The sequence below is a fragment of the Habropoda laboriosa genome, unplaced genomic scaffold (assembly GCF_001263275.1).
Source record: "Habropoda laboriosa isolate 0110345459 unplaced genomic scaffold, ASM126327v1 scaffold52, whole genome shotgun sequence".
Lineage (NCBI taxonomy): Eukaryota > Metazoa > Arthropoda > Insecta > Hymenoptera > Apidae > Habropoda > Habropoda laboriosa.
In genome coordinates, this window is record NW_017100169.1 from 110,208 (window position 1) to 117,217 (window position 7,010).

Here is a 7,010-nt window from a genome sequence, read left to right on the forward strand (position 1 = left end):
ATAAGATTACCGTTACAAGAATATTTCACGTTTATTAATAATTTTATAAGAATTAGGAATATTAATTCACTTTGTTAAAATGCAAAAACTAATAATTTTACAGCAAGTGTTAAGAATTAGGAGCAGCATTCGTTACAAGTTCCACAAGGATACTGAAAGAAAAATTTCAAATTAATTTCAATTGCTATTACGAAAAAGCAACCTCTCAAAGTAATTTCAATATCCTATTCGACAAGTCTGAAGAACAACGATGACTAAAATTCAAATGTTTATTTCCCTAAACCTTCAAAATAATTTCGAAATATTTTATTCGAAGCGGAGTATTCCAAGTCAGTATCGATAATTGAAGAAATTATTTGATTGTATTTAAAAGAACCGAAAGGAGAATATTTAAAGTCTGATATTAAATGTCTAGCAAGTACCAGTAATTGGTAAAATGATTTATATTTGTTTTAAAAGGAAAATTTCTAATAGGTATTAGTTAAAATGAATTGTTATTCAGTCTATTGTATTGAAATTCTAATTGATTCTAATGTATACAAGTGTTACAAGAAGGCTGAGTGTGTACAGGGTGGACACTGACTCTAGTATTTACTAAAATTCAAAAATTCTCGTATAAATTCCGAAAATAGATTATTAATTACGGTAAACTACTGAGACGGTTTAATTAAGGGTGGGCATGGTGCTGCTTTAGTTTGAAATGATTTATAAACACATAATTAACAGAGGAAAAACCGTGAAACGGCAAAACGTCTACATTCTAATTGTTATAACATGTAAACAGAACTTTAAATTTAGTGTAAACAGAAAAAATATATAATACAATTTATTTCACGGTATTGCAACAAATAAACGTTGAATCAATATTTAATTCGTATAAAAACAATTATTTAACGTAATAATTTTACCTTCACTATGGCTATTTTTAATCTACGACCACAGGTCAACCTGATTTCTAATCCTTACGAACTTTAAATTCAGTCTAAACTGAGAAAATATATAATACAATTTATTTCACGGTATTGCAACAAACAAACGTTGAATAGATTCTTAATTCGTATAGAAACATTTATTTAAAATAATAATTTCACCTTCACTATGGCTATTTTAAATTTACGACCAAGGGTCAACCTGATTTTTAATCCTCCGAACTTGATTTCACAACGAGAAAGTAATAAGATCGTTGAAACGTACTTATTTGTCAAAGAAACTTGCAAAAATGTATAAATAATAATATGTAATGTTTTAACAAATTTTTGGAAGTATAAATTAATAATAAAATTGTGAAAATTAATAAATTATACGTTATTATAACATTAATAGAATTATGACTAAACCGAAGTTCGAAGTCGAGTATTTAAAGTCTGATATTACGTGCCTAGCGAGTGCCGGTAATTGTTAAAATTTGTTTAATAATTAGTAATAGAAATTCTAATTGATTCTAATGTATACAAGTGTTACAAGAAGGCTGAGTGTGTACAGGGTGGACATAGACTAGCTAGTAGCCCCCGACCACTCTATTCACATCTCAGAACCTTCAGGTCAAAATACGCCGCGAAGTGTCTAGGGCCCAGTATAAAGGGTAAATGATTTCGCGGGACATCGGCGGGTCCTTATATACCTGCGGTACCCTCTCCCCAAAGTCATTAGCAAAATCGTCGGTTAGGTCAGGCGGGAAATTTTCGCGGGAGATTTTCGCGGGAGATTTCCGATATCGTAACACGGTATAATTTATCAATTTTCACAATTTTATTAAAAATTTATACTTCCGACAATTTGTTATAACATTGCATATAACAATTTATACGTTTTTACAATATTCTTCAATGGAAACATAGGTTTTAGCGTTCTCGTTACTTACTCGTGGTTAAATTAATTTCGTAGGGATTAAAAATCAGGTTGACCTGTGGTCGTAGATTAAAAATAACCATAGTACAGCTAAATTTATCGTGTTAAATAATTCTTCTTACACGAATGAAAAATGTATTCAACGTTTGCTTGTTACAATACCATGAAATAAATTCTACGCCTGAAAGGCATTAATCGAGGGAATTAACCGATACAATGGAACGAATTTTATTGGAACATTCTTAAAGATTACGCATGTGCGCCACGACGGCTGTCGTAGAGATAAAAATCCAGGTCTCCAGGCGGTAAAAATTAGAAATCAAGGAAAACTTCATCAACCGCTCTATAGAATACAAATTTAATCATTTGACCCACGACAACGTGTCAGACTCGTGGCAGAGATTCTGGTCAAGATGTGACAAAAATAGTTATACTAGTGAGAAAAATTCATTGTAATCCTAACTTTCGTTTTAATTCGTAAGATCAAGGATTCCTAAATGTAATTAATCTGTAACAGATTAGCTTTTGTTACCTGATACAGTACTAAAACATTAAATGGCTGACGCTTTTATGCATAGTCAGAAAAGAAATTACGAGTTAAGGGGTTAAGCTTAGAAATTGAACGTCCTATGTTTCTTCTTGCTTCTTCACGTCTTAACGATTATCGATCACTGGAATCACAGTTCTATGCACCTTTGCAACGTTAAATTCGTGTAACCTCACGAGGAAAAATCAGGTTGACAATCTGTGCCCGTGAGAATCCGCGGTGTTTCATGGAATATCGATCCCCGGTGTCCATAATCGGTCTCCCTCGTTTCATCCCGTTGTCCCGACCACCTGGAAATAGCAGGCCACGAACAAAACAGCCGGCACGAAGTTAACGCCGAGTTAGCCAGTGGTCAGAGTCGTTCGGAACACCGGTTTGATATGGCCAGTCTCGGTCTGTGTTCCAACTACTAGCTAATATGTCAAGCCGTTTATCCTCCGCGCGCGTTTGTAACTCCAGACACGTATGCTCTGATCCCAACCTCTCCTCTTGTAGATTCCTTCTGACCGCACCCATTCAACGCCCCTCTGTTTCTCTTCATTCATTTATACATACGCTATTCGTACTCATTTTGCATCAGTCCACGAATCTCGCCTTTGATTTTCGACGTCTTTGTGGATTTAACGCTCCTGTAAGGATTAGGTCTTAGCGATGAAAGGGATGAAAATACTCTGTTCAGGTATTAATCAAAATGGTTCGGATGGAGTTTATCACTTGGTTGCACGTTTGTTGATAAAATGTAAACGGAAAAGGTTGTTCAGCAAATGCACAGAAAGGGCGCGATTTTTACGCATTGTCATTGTGATTGGTGCAGGGCTACTAATAAAAATTTGATTATCGGACTTTTATGAACGAATTATGATACTCCTTGTTGTGGAGATAAATGACAATTTACATCATTTCCGCTGATTTGAATGATAAAAAATTTGTTAAATAATTCTTAAAGTTACTAACTTTTTTCTGGAAATTTTTGTATACCTTGCAATGCGCAGTGTTTTTAAACTTTTGGCCGGTAGTGTGTAATAACTTGAATTACATATGGGATTCTATACTCGTGAGGTAACACGGTCCACAAGGCAATTTTAGAATCTCCGTTGAGACATCTAGCTACTTAGCAAACGTTTAAACCGATATTTCTCGAAAATAGCTGGTTTTCGTCGTTCGTGATTGTTTAATCCTCGACAGGTATGTCAGCCGCCCGACCCTTAGATTTCTTAGTATGTAGTTCTATTGTATATATTTTTCGCCTTCGCTCGTTTTCGTAGCAGCGGTAATTTTATGACGCCACGGCAATCGCGCTCTTTCAGTCTAAGAATTTGTTTTACCTTGTATTGTCTCGTTTTCTACTTAGAATCTTCGCCCCTTTCTTCACTTGTGCATTTTGCATTTTTATGGTCACCAGAGCCGAAGCGCGTCTTAACGTTATTGTCTGCTACGGTCATTGTTCGAGGCACTCGGAATTTCCGCGTGCGTCACTCAAGGGTACGCTTGGTACCTGAGAGTGACCTATGGTCTGGGGGGTGGCATTCTCGTGTAGTTTTTCCCACCTATGATTTAGCCAATAGTTTTCGCAAGCCACCCTTCCCCACCACTATCGAAAATGTACTCAGCCTATCCGAGGGCCTCACCCCCGCGATGCGTCCTCGCACCGAGGTGTCGTGGGACCTTTCGCGGAAGGGAACATTAGAATCCATCTGACCACACCAAGAGTCAAGTCATTAGAAGTTTAGACCATAGTAATAGTTGTTTGTCCTCCGTCATAAGGAGGTGGTCCTTCGAAAACGAACCATTAGAATTAGTTGGCACTCCACGTGCAACAAAATCGACAAGGCTCGAAAAGGTTGATAGCAACGAAACACGAGCACATCATAAAACAGTGATGTAAACTTGACCTGAGAACGGTCTTAACACTAGCCATCGTATCATTTTTAAATTAAATTTCTCTGTTAAGTTTGGACAATCAATTGAGCGTGACAGTCGATAGACTTTATCTCATGCATTTTGGTGCAGAAAGTATTAGATGATTTAAATTACATTTCTTCACCAAAGTTAGTATCATATATCAATAAAAATATACAAGGTGTTCACGTTATTACTTTCCAGCGTATTTCTTGTAAGTGGTAGATTTGTGAGAAAAATAAAAGAGGATAAAGTTGCATTATCTTTTATACGCAATAACATGGCATGAATAGATTTTCTAAATTTGAAATGGTTTTCACATAATGACGATACCACGAAATTTGTAAAATTGATAGCTATAATTGTTTTTATATTACATGAAAGCGGCTGTCGAGACAACCGTCTCGACAATGTTTACAGTGGCATAATCAATGACATACTACTAATTAGAATCTTATTTTTATGACGGTACCTTAAATGGAAATGGATATTTACAATCAAAGATTTAAGGCTATCTAAATTTTTTAACTTCTCTTTGCTAGCCAATTAAAAGACCTTTGCTGATTGGTCACAAAATAAAGTCATAAAATAAATTCAATATTAGAGAAAATATATGAAAAATACTGAAAGAAAAACTTTAAATTAATTTCAATTGCTGGAAGAAAAGTACATATTGATTGTTATGCTGTAACGAAAAAGCAAACTCTCAATTTCAATATCCTATTCGACAAGTCTGAAGAACAACGATGACTAAAATTCAAATGTTTATGTCCCCAAAACCTTCAAAATAATTTCGAAATATTTTATTCGAAGCGGAGTATTCCAAGTCAGTATCGATAATTGAAGAAATTATTTGATTGTATTTAAAAGAACCGAAAGGAGAATATTTAAAGTCTGATATTAAATGTCTAGCAAGTACCAGTAATTGGTAAAATGATTTATATTTCTTTTAAAAGCTGGTAGTGTATTATTTTTGTTTTAATTGTGCTGGGATTTGTTGGTTTGTTAAGGGAGGATAATAGCGAATAACGTGTGAAATTTGAAAATGAGAGTAAATAGGAACGATTGGATAACGAAATTGGGAGAGTTAGAGAGAATGTGTGAACAGACGAGAAGAAGAGAGGTAAATGATCCAACATGAGAATGTAAGTGTATATTTTTCGGTAATTACTTTATAATTGCTTTATAATTACTTTATAATTACCGATTAGTGGAGAATATTGTTTACATGCAATGGAAGTTTACTGGTGATGTTTATAATTTCGAAAATTCAGGTAGAATTGTAAATATACTGTATCGTAATTCGAATTTAAGTAAATTAGGTTGAACTGCAGTACACAGACGTTACTTTAGCTTGAAATAAATTCGAAACATAGAATTCACAGAGAAAACACGTTTTTACAATATTCTTCAATGGAAACATAGTTTTTAGCGTTCTCGTTACTTACTCGTGGTTAAATTAATTTCGTAGGGATTAAAAATCAGGTTGACCTGTGGTCGTACATTAAAAATAACCATAGTACAGCTAAATTTATCGAGTTAAATAATCCTTTTTACACAAATCAAAAATGTATTCAACGTTTGTTTGTTATAATATCATGAAATGAATTATTTGTGCAGTTCTGTGCATTTTCTGTGCAGTTCAACCTGATTTACTTAAATTTACATTGCGAGACAGTATACTGTAACAAGTAGTAACAAGCAAACGTCGAATAAATTCCTAATTCGTATTAAAAAAATTATTAATACGGATTAGGAATTTATTCAACGCTTGCCTGTTACAATACCATGAAATAAATTATATTATACGTTTTCTATATTTACACTAAATTTATCGTTCTATTTACATGTCATAACAATTATAACTACACGTTATGCTGCGTCCGTTTGTTTTTTCTGTGCAGTTCAACCTAATTTACTTAAATATACGTTGCGAGACAGTATAATATTTACAATTCTGCCTGAATTTTTGAAATTCAGAAAAACACAGGTAAACTTCCATTGCATTTAAACGATATTCTCCACCAAACTGGACAAAGTACATACTAGTACTTTTTTCTTTTGCAGTATTGCGTGAGAATACGGGAAAAACAATGCTACGAAACAGAATTTTGCCATTTTTACGTAAACAACGAATTATTGCTCTTTTTAAGACTCCTTTTAATACTGTATAATTAAATAAAAAAATTGTACAAAATTTTTCAATCGAATCTTGGAATCTCAAATGAAGAGTTCCATACCACAATGCTGTAAGTGCTAAATTTTCAAAACACTGAGATATCAAAAAGTTATTTTATATCGTTAAAGTTGAAAATACTCATTTCTACGTTTCATTCGTATTATGTGCAAATATCATTTTCACTTTGTTTCTATTATGTATAAATATCATCTACAATGATTCTTAACTTGGAGAAGCAAATTCAAATGAAAATTTTATATTTGCTACTTGAAACGTTGTAATTCAGAGAATCCTTCATATATCAACTTAAACCCTAATTTATTCTTCTATTTTTCTAATGAAAATCTAAGTGCTTCAAAATACTGCGAACTTTCACCGTACAAAAAGTAACACAACGTACTGAATAAAATGTATATAAATTTATTACTTCCAAAAATGGGACGGCAGTGACGCGGATCGAATCCGCAAGATCAACCCTTTCGCTACAGCAGTGTACGCTTCAGGCGTCACAGAGTAACATTATTTTCTTCTCTATTT